Genomic DNA, 17569 nt, shown 5'->3' on the forward strand with positions numbered 1-17569 from the left:
AGAAGAAACTGGTCAACATTATTCGATTACCACTAAGCTGTATTTCCCTTGCACCAATAATATGGCCGAATATGAGGCTTGTATTCTCGGTCTTAGACTGGATATTGATATGAATATTCGAGAGCTACTAGTCATTGAAGATTTTGATCTATTGATTTACTAGGTTCATGGTGAATAGGCTGTAAAGAACCCTAAGATAACACCGTAAGTGGAATTGGTAGAAGAGTTATGTAGAAGATTCAAGGAAGTGGAATTCAAGCATGTCTCAAGGATCCAAAATGAGTTCGCCGATGCTTTGGCTACTATATCCTCCATGATCCAGCATCCGGATCAAAGTTACATTGACCCATTGGAAATAAGTTTGAAGGAGCAACCTGCACAGTGCTCACAAGTTGAGGCAGAACTAGACGAAAAGTCGTGGTACTTCGATATCAAGAGGTATTTAAAAATTGGGGCATACCCCTAAGATTCAACTATCAATCAAAAGAAAATGATTCATAGGATGGCCAATAATTTCTTTTTGAACGGGGAAGTCCTTTATAGGAGGACCCCAGATTTGGTATTTCTGCGATGTGTACACTCTATTGAAGCTACAAAATTACTTGAAGAAATTCATGCTGGAATGCGCAGACCCCATATGAATGAATTCACTCTAGCCAAGAAAATCTTGAGAGCCGGCTATTTCTAGATGACTATGGAAAGTAACTGTAGCAAGTTTGTGCAAAAATGTCATAAGTCCCAGATACATGGGGACCTGATCCAAGTGCCTCCACACGAACTTAACGTTATGAGCTCTCCCTGGTCATTTATAGCTTGGGTCATGGGTCTCATTGATCTGATTAAGACATCGGCTTCTAATAGACACAGATTCATTTTAGTTGCTATCGATTACTTCACCAAATGGGTAGAAACTGCACCATACAAGGTAGTAGCCAAAAAGGTAGTAGCAGATTTTGTGAAGAACAACTTGATTTGCCAATTTAGGATACCTCAATCAATCATCACGGACAATGGATAAAACTTAAATAGTCATCTGATGAAGGAGATATATGAAAAATTTAAGACCACTCATTGAAATTCAACCACATATCGCCCTCAAATGAATGGAGTGGTACAAGCTGCCAACAAGAACATTAAGAAGATTTTAAGAAAGACAGTTGGCAGTCATCAATCATGGAACGACATGATTCCTTATGCCTTACTATTTATATCGTACGACAGTTAAAACTTTGACTGGGGAAACTCCTTATGCTCTAGTCTATGGGACAGAAGCAGTGATGCCCAATAAAGTTGAAATTCTATCTTTAAAAATCATCCAGGAGGCTGGATTAAGTAATGAAGAATGGTTCTGCGCTCGTCATGAACAACTTGTGATGATTAATAAAAAGAATATGAGCATTGTATGCCATGGTAAACTATATCAACAACAAATAATTCGTGCTTTCAATAAATGAGTAAGAGCTCGCACATTTGAAGTTGGAAAATTGGTGCTCAAATGCATATTCCCTCACCAAGATGAGTATAAAGGAAAGTTCTCTCCAAATTGGCAAGGGTCATAGGAGTATTCAAAGTTTTATCAGGAGGAGCCTTGATTTTGTCTGAAATGGATGGCCAAAGGTGGACCAAGCCAATTAATTCTGATGCAATAAAGAGATATTATGTTTGATGTGGGGTTTTATGCTTATTTCCTTGTAATTGTTTTCTCATTTGTAATCTTTTTTATGCTTTGAAGTAGCTTTAAAATTCCCCATCTTTTATGTATGAACTACGTTTAACCTGAATTCTCAAAATGAGATACGTAGGCGGCCTATGTTGGCTTTGGTCAACCCCTTATAAAAGTTTATTTTAAATTCCCCTGAACTATGTTTAACCTGAATTCTCAAGAATGAGATACGTAGGCAGCCTATGTATGCTTCGATCACCCTTTTTGTTATATTTTACTCTCTTACGTTGTGGGAACTACATTTAACCTAATTCTTATTCAATGGATACGTAGGCGCCACAAAGGCTCGGTCATATCATCCTAGGAAATGGAAACTGGGGTAGAATTTTTTGAGAAGAAATCTCCAAAAATTCAACAAAAGAAGAACATCCACTCGCAAGCCAAATTGAACTTTGAGAAAGATACCAGTAACTGAGGCAGACCTCAAAATTTCCACCATACCATATAAAGAGTTCAAAGATGACAACAAAGATTTCAATGCCAAGAGTAGAGTCGACTCCATGGCCTTCGGCTACAAAGGTTCAATGCCTTGATCTAAGAATGTTCATTAAAGCTCGTATGTGACATAACTTAATTGGTGGAGACCCCTTCCAATTTTATAAAAGATTTTGGAAAATTTAGCTATGTGCAAAAAATACTTATTTTAAATTAGTTTGCCTTACACCCACTAACTTGGGAGTCGAAGCAGGAGTCAAAATATGACAAACACATAAAGAAGATAAGAACTCGATGATGTCGATAACAGGAGCTGAACACCGAAGAAGTCAACATAGATCAATTTTACCAAAAATTAAAAATTTTCTGTGGATGCAGGTTATCCTAAAGCCAACAAGGATTACAAGAAATCCAACATATCCCAAGGCCAATAAGAAAGAGCCAGAATGGTCAGGAGCTGAAGACAACTGAGTTTTGGGAAAAAATTAACAATTTTCTATGTATGCAGGTATCATCAAACGTGAAAAGAAAAATAATGACTGACTCAAATCCCCAGGAAATTAGGGATCATAAATAATTGGCGACATTCGAGAATGGTCTATGCAGAAGATCCAACATACTAATGGATATTCAAGGTGATGTTTTCTACAATCGTTGCACGGTTAATTACATTTATCTTCATCGTCATACTATTTCATATCATTGCAGAGATGGATATTTCATATCATGCCGAGTGGGCCATTTCATAGCATATCATTGCCGAGAGGGCCAATTCATATTATATCATTGCCGAGAGGGCCATTTCATATCATATCATTGCCGAGAGGTCATTTCATATCATTTTCGAGAGGATCATTTCATATCATTGCCGAGAGGACAATTTCATATCATTGCTGAGAAGGCTATTTGTGTGTCTTATAACCCCAAAATTCAATTCGAATCCGAATTTACGAGATATGTTTGATCTTTATTCAATTTTTTCAAATACCCAACTACCTTTTGTCACAAAGACAGACTTTTTTCTAAATTATTAGTAGAAACTTTCAACTATAAAGAGGGGGGTGCTTCCATTAAAAAAAAGAGGGGGAAGAGGGAAAAATCTTAGAAAAAAGGACAATCTTCTTAGTAAAAATATTTATTTTTTGAAATCCATTGACTACTTGAAGTTTTTGAGTTGACGTGGTGTTTGATTTTAACCCTAGGCTTGTGGTTTCGTTTTGCTATTCCAGAACAGGTAATATTCTGTTTTATTTAGTATTGATTATTTTACTTCATTTTGATATGTTGTAGTTATGCTTCGATGATATTTTTTGTTGGGATTAGCTGTAGATGGAGGCCCTAGGTTCATTTATTAAAGATGACTGTTTTTCAAAGGATAGACGGATCTGAGGTGTTAATTATTGCATTTTTCTCTTACTATTTTGGCGCTCCGTAAATGATTCAGCTCTTGATTTGCTTAACAGTTATTCCAAGTAGTTACTTTCGAATGAATATTTTGCATTTAACCTTTAAGTTGATGCTACAATATATGAAATTTATCTTCCCTTCTATGTATATTGACATTTAAGTTTGATTGGTTGGTTTGCTAAAACAAAAAGGTAGCAATTTAATTGTGATGCTTTGGGTGCCAGATTTGTTTGTGTTTGGAAATTTTTAATGTAAAACCTTTTAACGAAGAACATTATTTAAGCTTATTAGTTATGAAAATCCTAAAGCTCTTCTTTCTAAAATGTCAGTTTAGATTATGTTTTTTTAATAGTTAATAGGACCAAGAAGAAATCACATGTAAAGTCTAATTTTTTCTATGTTGTTTGGTTTTTTTTATTTTTATTTTGATTAGCGTATATATTAATGATGCGTCTGGAAGTGTGATTTCCTCTTATCAGAGTGTCTCAATAAATTTAGTGGTCCAAAGCCAGATTTTAATAAGAGGTTTTACATATATAAATATTGCTTTAGGCCTGTCATATTTGTTTCTGCTTGGTAGTTATTTTCAATATGGCATGATTAATGAACCTTTTAACTTTATATGTTAATATAATTATTAATAAAAGTAAGGATTCATTCTAGCTAATAATATGTTAGTCACTTGTTAGCAATGCATTGTGTTGTTAAAACTTTATTTATTAATATAAAGTTTTGAGTTGTTTGTTTGAAAGATCTGAAATATTTCTAATAAACATGAAATAATTTTCTCTTTTATTATTATCCATTTTTAATGTTAATACTTTATGTTATTATTTATATGTTAGGTATCAATGTGACATATATTAATTGCTTTATTTCTTTTCTTTCGCATGTGGATACTCTCAAGTCCTACATGGACTCTTTTCCCCTATGCATTCCATGATGTGCCAATGCGTCCTATCTCTCTGAGTCGACTATCTTTGGAAATAAAATTCGCCGCAAGAAGAAGAAAAGGGGGTCAAAATTCATTTACGAAGATGTCAAAATTATAAAAAAAATTCAAATTTTTACTTTACTTATCGCAGTCATTTATTTATTTATTTATTTATCAATTTATTTAATTATTCATTGGGGCCTCGAAGCCAAAATTGTATATTAATATTGGTGGAAGACCAAAATATATGCATATGTGGCAGATATACGATCTGATATACATCAGATATACTAAAACGAAGGGGAAAATAACTGCAGTATACAGCTGATATACATGAGAAAATGGGTTGAAAATTCTTGGAATTTAGGCCCAACATATGGACAGCCCATAAATGGGGCAAAAGGGCCCAATTCTAACTCTTCCTTTATTTCCTATTCTTGTTTATTTGTATTTACTTGAACACCCTAACTAATTAATTTAGATAAATCCCCTAAGTCATAATCATTTTATTTTATCACTTACTTTAGGCGATTCATGATTTTCTCACTTAATGCATCTCGTCTAAACGAATTAAAAAGATTACTTTCGATTTTCCTCCTTGAAACTTCATTCTTCAAAAAACATTATCTATAACAAAATTGACCTTTTCCTTTTATGAATAAAATGATGATGATGATGATGATGATGATGATGATGATGATGACGACGACGACGACGACGACGATGATGATGATGATGATGATGATGATGATGATGATGATGATGATGATGAAAACATATATATAATTGTATAATTTCTTTTTACTATAAAAATACAACTTATTTCCTTCCTAAGTCCAAGTGTGCAAAATAGTTTAAATGGGCTTAATCTTTAGTTAAAACATTTCGTAAATTTTTTTTTCCTAAAATAATTATGAGTTAAGTAGAATTTATCTTTAGTTTAAGCATGAAATAAATAAATAATTTTAAAAAGTCAACCTTTTCGTAAAGTTAGCCACCCTCATTTAGTTAGTCTAAAAAATGATTTTTTGGTGAACCGTTCTAAACAGACGCTCCTAAATGTCTTAAAAACCTTCTTAGGGCATTAATTGAACCCTTACTCAGATTCTCTTATTTCAAAGCTTTATTTCTATTTTTGAGTCTTTGAGATATCATTAAGTTTTCTTGATATTTTCTAAAAAAATCAAGTAGGCAACTCTGTAATTTTCTTAAAATTATTTCAAAATTTTCTCAAATCTTTTGAAATAGTTTAGAAATAGGTCAAAACCATTTTCTTTAAAACGAAGTTTGAAAAGGGATGAAACAGATACCTTTCTTTGTGAGGATTGAGTACGATTAACTGGACCAAGGAGCCCGAGGAGGGCTGATTTTGACTGGTGGAACCCCTAGAGTAGCACTGAACTCTAGTGTATGGGCTCTATAATGATTTTTCATTCTTTAAGTAGGGTAGAAATCTTCAACATTCGCCCCAGAAAGAACAGAGTTCCCAATTGAGGTATCCTAAATATTGGATTTTTGGGAAGGCATGATCTGAGATATAGAAAGTCATGAGTTAGGAAATACTAGACCTTATAGCACGATTTAGAACATGAAATTAAAGGGAAAATTTTCCTAAATGCCTCGTACCTTCCTCCTTATAAGTGTGGTGTGCTACACACCCATAAGAAGGACTCCACTCGAAACAGCTTCAGAAATACTCTGGGACCATGAACCAGATTTAATACCAAGCTTGTCATGATCCGAGCCAAGGCCCTGGCTGCGATGGGTATCCCGAACCATAGAGGTTCGAGAACCCCTTAGCATACAATCATAAGCATAATCTATAATAAATACATATGCGGAAGATAAACTGAAACATGAAAAAAAGGGCCTATAATTGTACTTAATACATTAAGACATAAATCCATAAAAAACCCAAATATCATCCAAACTATTTACGAAGCCTCTACTGAAATATTAATACGTCAAAGTTGGGACAAGGCCCCCTACTGGACCATAAAACTAACTGAAACTATCAAATAGATAGAATACCTTTCGAAGTAAGGGAGGCTCACCAGCTCTTAATATTTGAGGATAATCTATTATTGAGCTAGACCAAGGGACTGTACCTCAAAACCTGTATAATAAAGGGTCAATACTTGGAGAGAATTGGTGTGAAAAACTAACAAAATGTAGCATATATTTCATGTAAAATAACTGAGAGCAATTTTAAACAATTTGACATGATAGAGTTCAGAACACATGGGCATAATTTAAATGAAAATCATGGTCAATCTCATAAAAAATTGACACAATTTTTTCTTAACTTATTGGGTATATGGCATCCCGACCTTATCACCCACAATCAATATGGGTTTGTTCTTAACTTAGAGATCGAGCCTCCTATCCTAAGTTGCCGCAAGGATTGGATTTAGGTGTAATACCCCAAGAATCCAAGTCAACATTAGAACTATGCTTTAAGATCATGAGAAATAAATTATAGTTCTTTGGTAGTTTTATGAGAGAGTTTGATGTATTTTAAGGCCTCAAGTAACCCCTAGATATTAGAAGAATCAAAATATCCCTTACCGATTGAGTTCTTGAAAAGGATGCTGCTATAGTAAACTTCAAACGAGTATATCTTTTGTATTATTAAGAATTTTTGAGCTCATGACCCACCAACAGATAGATAATTGAATTAGCTTTCCAATGATACTTGGGTGAGAAGTATGTCACTTTAACTGAAAGGCAGTAGCTCAACGCATTCAGTACCACATTGCGATAATCTCCAAAATCACACTCGTCACTTTCAAGTATCCCAACGTGATTGGCTAGTGTCATGCCAGGAATCTCGGTGGGGTAGGTACCATGTCAGGATGAAGTGCAAATTTGTACTCGTCCATTTCCAGTGATGCAACGTGATAGCACCACGTCGAGGAGGAGTGCAATTTTTGTATTGTCCATTTTCAGTGATGTAATGTGATAGCACCGCATCGCACCAAAGTAGAAAATTGGGATTGTCCACTTTCTAGTGGCTCGACGTGATAGCACCGCATTGTACCAGTGTACAAAATCGAGATTCCAGTTCCTAGTTCCAAGTTTTCAATTCCCAAGGGCATTTAAGTCCATTCCCTTCACCCCATTCACTCCAAACACGGGATTTAAGTCCCAAAACACCATTTTTGCTTCACTTTAACACTTTTACCCAAATTAAAACCGCTTTCTCTTCAAATAACAAACCCTAGCTTTCAAAAATTCAAGATCAATTTTCAAGAAAACACCAAGAACTCTCACGAATTCATCAACCCAGGTATGTTAGATGTTCATCCATGGACCCTTTTAACCCATAGAGTCCAAGAATCCATTTTTTATATTTTAAATTATGAAATTATATGTTTATAATGATTTATATCCATGAATTTTTTATGGATTTTGATTAGAAATGATGCTTACAATCTATTTTCATTGAAAGCAGCCTTTATTACATATCTTTATGAAGTTTGTTCATGTACTTACATGAATTTCCAATTTTTATAATGTTTCCATCAAATTATTGGTAATGTTGAACCTTACATGTTTAAATGATGTTGTTGGTTAAATCTAAACCCTAACTGGTGATATTAGAAGTGAAATCATATTATTACTACATATTTTAAACCATTACCATGCTTAGCCTAAACCATGAACTACAAGTGTTTGATGAAATGCCTACAAGAATGATTTTGAATAAATGCTTACATATTATGTCCCCAAAGTGTTAGTAAAATCTTGCTAATATTGTTATTAAGTCCTGGGGTTTGAATACCCAAAATTTAGCTGCTTACATAGTTTTCAATATTTATAGAATGGTTGAAGAATAGTTACGAGTCCTATCTTTTTAGTTAGACCTTTTAAATAAGTTGAGCATAGCCATTCTAATATGTCAAGTCTCTCAGTTGGGAGTAGGATTTAGCATCGAGTAAATGCAGGGATAACGGCTTCCCCATCAATTAGGCAGAGTTGTTACTAGTAGTCCTTGTATTCCAGAACTATGTAGCCAGTGTGGAATATGAGGAGTCACCCGTTAGTTTAGGCTTAACTTTGCCTAAGTGTTATCCATTAGTTTAGTCTTGACATCCTGGTTTTTCACTAGCTTAGTGGATCCATGCAGCCATGTATTGGTACCCGTGGCATGGTATTAATGCCCTTCCAACTGGGGTTACAGGTTGGACCCCAATCAGTTCAGAGCGGGGCATGTCGGTTATAGTTATCTCCCACAGTCTCAGTCCAACATTTAGAATAGAGTACAGTTTCAAATTTGCTGGACCATAGTATATATTTATCAGTTATTCAATATCAGTATCTCAGTACTTCAGTCCCAGATTATTTCAGTATGATGTTATATGCTTAGTCATGCATCCCCATAGTTTTACATCCTTCACGTATACTATTATACTAGTCATCTCATGCTATTTATCTAGTCCTGCATTAATTATGTTTCATGAGCCCATACATATCAGTCAACCTTATTTAGCATACCAGTATATTCAAAGTACTAATCACATAGTCTTTTCTTGCACTATAATGTTTAATATCATAGGTTCAGGCACCCAGATTCTTGACCATGCATAGGCAAATCAGATTACCAGTAGCAGCAACAGTGGTGAGTCCTTACGTTTCGAGGATTAGTCATGTTTATTTCAATTTCTCAGTTTTAGCAGACAGTTGGAGTTAGTTGGGGGCTTGTCCCATCAACTCCCCAATTATTCAGTTAGAGGCTTTCAAACTAGTATAGATAGTTAGTCAGTTTTCAGTTGTTATTATCAATCTTTTTAGTAGTCTTTTCTAGTATGTTTTTAGATGTAAACACCATGTTTTAGTATTGATTACAGTCGTTGAAACCTTATGGTGTTCTAGTTAAATTTTGCATATGTTTCTTTGAGATTTTATTCAGTGCTCTCAACAGGTACCAGCTCATGTGTTAGCTTGTGGTCTTTCAATGGTGTAGGCACCGTATGGTAATGAGGGTGTACTCCATGGACGTTAAGAACTTGGTATAAGAGCCTAAGGTTTTAATGTATCCTAGGAAGTCTGAAAGCCGCATCAAGTAGAGTCTTATCCATGGGTGTATAGTGCGCCACACTTATGGGCAAGAGGCTACAAGACATTTTAGGATATGTTTACCTTCTTTAAGTGTTCATATCATGTGAATAAGCAAGATCTCAAGTTAAATTCCTTATATAATCCAAATTTTTCTTCTATTTATAGAGTATGCCTCCCAAAAAGACCAACGAAAGAAGGATCCAAAACCAGTCAGCGTTTTCGCTCGTTCAGGAAGATCCCCTAAATGAGCATATTTCTAATGTAGAGTTTAGAGTTGTATTAACCACTCTATCCCACTCTGTAGCAGCCCAAAATATGCTACCAGCAGTTGTTCAGGCCAACCCAGTGGCTAATACTGCCACCTCCAGGATTTGGGACTTCACCCAAATGAATCTTCCTTTATTTTTAGGATCTAAGTCTATAGAGGATCCATAGGAATTATTAGACATGGTATAAAAGGTAACTGATATTATGGGGGTGAATTTCAGTGAGAGTGTTGAACTAGCTGCTTACCAGTTACAAGATGTAGCTTATACTTGGTTTAAGCAGTGGAAAGAGGATAGAGGTGTTGATGCAGGACCTATAGAATGGGAGAAGTTTGCCATAACCTTCTTAGATAGATTTTTCCTATTGGAGATGAGAGAGGCTAAGGTGTTAGAGTTTATTAATTTGAAGCAGGCAACATGAGTGTGAAAGAGTATTCCCTCAAGTTTACTCAACTGGCCAGGTATGCTCCTCATGTAATAGCTGATAACAGGTCAAGGATGAGCAAGTGTATGTCTAGAGTATTCGATAGTGTGGTAAAAAAGTGTAGGACTATGATGTTGATAAAGGAGATAGACCTATCTAGGTTGATGGTCTATGCTCAATAGATTAAGGAACAAAAGTATAAGGAGAGAGAGGGAGAAAGAACAAGAGGGATAAAACTGAAAGCTTTAATTTTACCCAGCCAAGGTTAGAGGGTGGCAATCGTCCCTAATTTTGTCAAAAATCATCAGCTTTCGCTTTGTCTTCAATTATTTCTCCTATGCCAAAGTTCAAAAATGACAATCGGGATAGGGCGCCTGGCTCTAAGTCCCAAGGAAATGTAAACAGTAGTCGCACGAATCTTCTTTGTCAAAAATATGGTAAGAACCATCAGGGAGAGTGTAGGGCTGGCAGTGATGTATTCTTTAGGTGTGGTAATCCAGGCCAAAATATTTAGAAGTATTGAGTAGTTGCTCAGAGGAGAACGGATATGCGCCAACTGGCTAATCTCATTAATCATCAGTTCCAGCCGGTCGCCTGACTCAGCAGGGTGCCGCTTCCATCACTACTAGTGGTTAGTGTTAGAATAGGCTCTATGCAATTTAGTTCCAACAAGATCATGAAATTTCTCCTAATGTGGTTACTGGTACATCATAAGTTTTTCAATTACATGTTTATGCTTTGCTTGACCTTGGAGCTTCTCTTTTTTTTGTAACCCCTTATATAGCAGTCAACTTTGGAGTCAGTCTCAAAACCTTAATAGAGCCTTTCTTAATATCTACTCCAGTGGGTAAGTTTATTATAGCCCAATGGGTATATAGGAACTGCCTAGTTACTGTGTCTCAGAAAGTTACACCGGTAGATTTTATAGAACTAGAGATGATGGATTTTTACATCATTCTCAGCATAGATTAGCTCCACTCATGATATTTCTCAGTTGATTGTAGAAACAAAATTGTCTACTTCAAGTTCCCAAATGAACCATTCTTGAGTGGAGGGGTAGTACAACAATGCCTAGGGGTCAACTTTTTCCATACCTTAAAGCTAGAAAAATGATATCCAAGTGGTGTGTCTATCATTTTGTGTGAGTCAAAGAATCTAGTTCCAAGATCCCTAATCTTGAGTCAGTTCCAGTAGTAAGGGAATTTCAAGATGTGTTCCCTAAAGATCTCCTCGGAGTTCCTCCCGAAAGGGAAATTGACTTTGGAATAGACCTTCTTTTGGATACTCAGCCTATTTATATTCCACCATATAAAATGGCTCCAACTGAACTCAAAGAGTTGAAAGAATAGTTAAAAGGCCTCCTAGATAAGGGATTCATCAAGCCTATCATTTCCCCGTAGGTAGCACCTATCCTATTTTTGCGTAATAAATATGGTTCCCTTAAGATGTACATCGACTACCGTCAATTGAAAAAAGTCACAATCAAGAACAACTACCCATTCCCTTAAATCAATGACTTGTTCGACCAACTTCAGGGTACCAATTATTTTTCAAAGATAGACCTAAGATTCGATTATCATCATCACAGAGTAAGAGAATGTGACATTCTAAAAAAAAAACTTCCCAAACTTGGTATGGTCACCTCGAGTTTCTAGTCATGTCTTTTGGTCTCATAAACTCCCCAGCAGCCTTTATGGACTTGACGAACTGAGTTTTCAAAAATTACTTGGACATGTCTACCATAGCTTTCATTGATGATATTCTTGTCTACTCCTGTAATAAAAATGATCATGCACCTCAAAATAGTATTGCAGACTCTCAAAGCCCATCAGTTGTTCGCCAAATTCAGTAAATGCAAATTTTGGGTAAAATCAATAACTTCCCTTAGCCATATTATTTTTGATGATGGTATTAGAGTTGATCCTCAAAATATCAAGTGATGAGAAACTTGCCTAGACCCATTTCTCCATAAGATATCAGGAGTTTCTTAGGTTTGGTTGGCTACTACCGATGATTTGTTGAAGGGTTTTTGTCTATTGTATCCCATGTCCAGATTGACTCAGAAAAAAGTTAAGTTTTAGGTTTAGATTCCTGTGAAAAGAGCTTTCAGGAATTGAAGACTCGACTCACCTAAGCCTCAGTTTTTACGTTGAACGATGGTTCAAATAGGTTTGTTGTTTACTGTGATGCTTTCAAAGTTGGTATGGGATGTGTGTTGATGTAGAGAGGTAAGGTCATAGCCTAAGCCTCTAGATCGCTTAAGCCCCATAAAAAAGAACCCATGATCTTAAGTTAGCAGTTATTATGTTTGCCTTGAAAATTTGGAGGCATTATTTATATGGGGTGCATGTTGATGTGTTCACAAACCACAAAATCTTGCAGTATGTATTTTCACAAAAAGATTTAAAATTAAGCCAGAGGAGGTGGTTGGATTTGTTGAAAGATTATGAAATGGGTGTTTTGTATCATCCAGGTAAGGTCAATGTAGTAATGGATGCCCTTAGTATAGTATCCATGGGTAGTGTTACTCATGTGGAGAATGGCAAGAGGGAGTTAGTTCGGGAAGTTCTTTAGTTGGCTATATTAGGAGTTCGTTTGGTTGGCTTAGCTGAGGGCATTGTATGGGTGCAGAATAGTTCATAATCTTCTTTGGTTGCCAAAGTGAAAGAGAAGCAGGATGGGGATCCTAGTTTGGTTAAGTTGAAGGAGTCAGTTGAAGATCAGAAAGTAGAGGTTTTCTCCTAAGGGGGAGATGGTGTGTTGTGTTTCCAGGGTAGGCCATGTGTGCCATGTGTAGATGATTTAAGACAATAAATTCTTGTAGAAACGCATGATGCGTGTTACTCTATTCATCCAGGGGACACTAAGATGTACTACAATTTGTGGGAGATCTATTGGTGGAGTGGGATGAAGAGGGACACTGCACAGTTTGTAGCTAAGTCCTCTACTTGTTAGTAGGTTAAGATTGAATATCAAAAGCCTAGTGGGTCTATGCAGGAGTTCAGTATTCCCACTTAGAAATGGGAGAAAATGAACATGGATTTTGTGATGGGTTTGCCTCGTACTCATCATAAACATGATTCAATCAGGGTCATCGTACATAGGATGACCAAATCATCCCATTTCTTTCCAGTCCATACTTCTTATTCAGTCGAGGATTATGCCAAGCTCTATATTAGAGAGTTGGATAGGTTACACGGTGTTCCACTATCTATCATCTCAGATAGAGGTACTCAGTTTACCTCTCATTTTTGGAATGCTTTCCAAAAAGGTCTTGGTACTCAAGTTCTCCTTTGTACATCTTTTCACCCTTAGACAAATGGTCAGGCAAAGAGGACCGTTCATACCCTTGAGGATATGTTGAGAGCGTGTGTTGTTGACTTTAAGGGAAGTTGGGATAACCATTTACCTTTGATTGAATTCGCATATAATAACAACTATCATTCTAATATCTAGATGTCCCCATTTAAGGCTTTTTATGGGAGGAGATATAGGTCTCCGAGTGGTTGGTTTGGGTGAGACCTCTTTGATAGGGCCTGACTTGGTGTTTGATGCTTTAGAGAAAGTTCAGCTAATCAGGGAGAAGCTTAAGGCAGTTAAAATCTGACAAAAATCTTATGCTGTTGTGAGAAGAAAAGACCTTGAATATGAGATTGGTGATTGTTTTAATCTAAAAATCTATCCCATGAATGGGGTCAAGAGGTTTGGCAAGAAGGGGAAGCTCAGTCTCCGATATGTTGGCTCTTACAGAATCTTGAGTCATTTTGGAAAGGTAGCTTATGAGCTCGAGTTGCCTATAGATTTGGCCTCAGTGCACCCAGAATTCCATATCTCTCTGTTGAAGAAGTGTATTGGTGACCCAGCTGTAATTGTTACCTTAGAAAGCATAGATGTTCAAAACAACCTTTCTTATGAAGAAATTCCAATTGAGATCTTAGATCATCAGATTCACAGACTAAGAACAAAGAAGTTTCCTTGGTCAAAGTTCTTTGGAAAAACTAATCCGTTGAAGGATCTACTTAAGAAGAAGAAGTAGATATGCGAACCAAGTACCCTCATCTTTTCTTCACAAACTCAAACTCAGCTTAAGGTAACAACTTTTCCCTCAAGTTGTTTCTTTTCTATACGCAGTTCCAACTGTATATCATTCTCATAGCATTCATGCATTCACGAAATGAGTTCAATCATGTGTTATGTTTTAGACTCGATTATGTAATCACATTTTCACTAGGTATATTCAGCATGTAACCTTAAATTCCTCAGTGTTCTTAGCTTAACCAACCTCATTCGAGGATAAATGTTCCCAAGGGGGAGATATTGTAATACCCTGAGAATATAAGTCAACATTAGAACTATGCTTCAAGATCATCAGAAATAAATTATAGTGCTTTGGTAGTTTTATGAGAGATTTTGATGTATATTAAGGCCTCAAGTAACCCCTAGCTATTAGACAAATCAAAATATACCTTATCGTTGAGTTCTTGAGAATGATGCTATTATAGTCAACATCAATTGAATATATCTTTCGTCTTACTAATAATTTTTTATCTCAAGACCCATCAACAACTAGATAACTGAATTATCTTTCCAACGATACCAATTTCATCTTAATCCTATACCTGAGAGAGAAGTTATGGTACTTTTAGTGAAAGGCAGTATCTCAATGTGTTCAGCACCGCGTCACGGTGATCTCCAAAATCATACTCGTCCCTTTCCAGTAGCCCAATGTGAATTGGACAATGTCATACTAGGAATTGCGGTGGGGTAGGTACCGCATCGCGATGAAGTGCAAATTCGTACTCATCCATTTCCAGTGATGCAATGTGATAGCGCCACGTCGTGGAGGAGTGTAATTTTGGGATCGTCCATTTCCAGTGACGCAATAGGGTAGCACCTCATCGCGCCAAAGTGGAAAATCGGTATTTCCATTTTCCAGCTGGTATACAAAATTAGGATTCCAGTTCCCATTCTGAGTTTTTAATTTTCAAAGGCATTTAAGTCCGTTTCTTTCACTCCATTCAATCCAAACACGAGATTTAAGTCCCAAAACACCACTTTTACTTCACTTTTAACACTTTTTCCCAGATTAAAACCAATTTCTATTGAAAGAACATACCCCAACTTTCAACTTCAAGATCATTTCTCGAGAAAACGCTAAGAACTCTCACGAATTCATCAACCTAGGTATGCTAGATATTCATCCAGGGACCCTTTTAACCCATGGAGTCCAAAAATCCATCTCTTATATTTTAAGTTATGAAATTACATGTTTATAATGGTTTATCTCCATGAATCTTTTATAATTTTGATTGTACATGATGTTTACAATCTATTTTCATTGAAAACAACTCTTATTACATATCTTATGAATTTTATCTATGAACTTACATGAATTTTGAATTTTTATAATGTTTTCATGAAATTGTTGGAACTGTTGAACCTTACTTGTTTGAATGGTGTTGTTGGTTAAATCTAAACCCTAACTGGTTATCTTAGAAGTGAAATCGTGTTATTACTACATATTTTAAACCATTCTCATGCTTAGCCTAAACCATGAACTACAAGTTCATGATGAAATTCCTACAAGAATGATTTTGAATAAATGCTTGCATATCATGTCCCCAAAGTGTTAGTAAAATCTTCCTATTACTGTTATCGAGTCCTGGGGGTTTAGATACTCGAAATTTAATTGTTGTAACACCTCTATTTTTTGAACTGGAACGCTACACGGTGCTCATGAACCCGAAGGACCATAAGCTAACCCATGAGTGATATATGTACCTGTGCACTGCATAATATATGAATATAAATACGGAAATCATAAACCGAAGTCCATAAGGTTCAATACTATACATAATAATGTCTGGATAAAGTGGTATCACAATACCAAAACAAAACTGAAATACTAAAGTTTGAAACATAATAGTCTGAAAACACTGTAATCTTCTGAAAGCCTCTAACTGTCTGAATACTCTAAGTAAGGAGTTGATGGGACATATCCCCAACTAACTCCATCAACTGAAAACTGAACTGAAATGATAAAATAAAATCACTCCCTCGGAGAATGAGGATTCACTGCTAAAACTCTTAGTACTGGAATGCTTCTGCTACTGATCCAGAAGTCATGTATTTGAACCTATGTTGTAAAATGAAAAGAAAAACCATATCGCAAATGCATCAGTACGTTGGAATATACTGAGTATGCAAGTGAGGTAGGTTGAATACATGGGGTTTATATGCATGAACAATAATAATAACTGACTGATTATCATGAGCGTGAGAATACATGCATGAGACGTGATAACTTATACCATGAATACATAATTACTGGATCTAAATACTGATGACATGACGTACTGATAAATGATATAACTGCTAACATAAGTGACTGTATATAACAGTCTTGAATCTAATGGAACTATCTAAGTTCCGTACTGTATCTAAGTTGATTGTATCTGATAGTCCTGAAATCTGAAGAACTATTTGAGTTCTTTTACTGAGACTGATACTAAAACTGTGGGAATTAGTTATTTAACCAACATGCCCTAAATGTACTATAATAGCTGAGTTGGGGTCCAATCTGTGCCCTGATTGGAAGGGTGTCAATACTGCGCCACTGGTAAAGACAAACTGCGGGTAACCCTCATCTGACAGTGCCCCTAAAAGAGAATGGTGGGGCCCTCATATGACAGGGATTATCCACCTCACCAACCCTCATCTGACAGTGTTGATGTCTCAACCTACTCTGGCTACATAGTTCTGGAACACAAGGATGACTGCTAAGAATCACACCCTCATCTGACAGTGTGTGTTCTCATCCTTGAGTTCACTCGGTGATAATTTTTACTCCCATCTGAAGAGACTGAACATAATTAACTAACTGTACATAGATTGAGTTATTGAATTCTGTTGACTAACGGAATACTACTGCTATCTGATAATTGACTGAGATCATGAGATTTCTAAAATTTCTTGAATGACTAAGGATAACGTGAAAACATGACACTGGCTCTAGGCACACAGCTATATTTTTTGGGTACAAGTACCCCCAGGACTCGATGGAAGAAAACTGACACCACATGATACTTCTTGATCATAGAAATAGATTTCTCGATTCATAATGCCATAAATAGGAGATTTCATACTTTGCATGGTTATCATATTCTTTTTCACGGAAGTAAATGCATATAACATGTAAATACTTGCATGATTTCAATATCATGAACATTTCATAACACAACAACCATTACATAACAATTGCATGGAAATTGTGTTGAATCATAAGAGGTAGCATGGACTTGTCATTTAAGTACTATTGA

Source organism: Capsicum annuum, unplaced genomic scaffold, assembly GCF_002878395.1.
Source record: "Capsicum annuum cultivar UCD-10X-F1 unplaced genomic scaffold, UCD10Xv1.1 ctg4480, whole genome shotgun sequence".
NCBI classification, from domain to species: domain Eukaryota; kingdom Viridiplantae; phylum Streptophyta; class Magnoliopsida; order Solanales; family Solanaceae; genus Capsicum; species Capsicum annuum.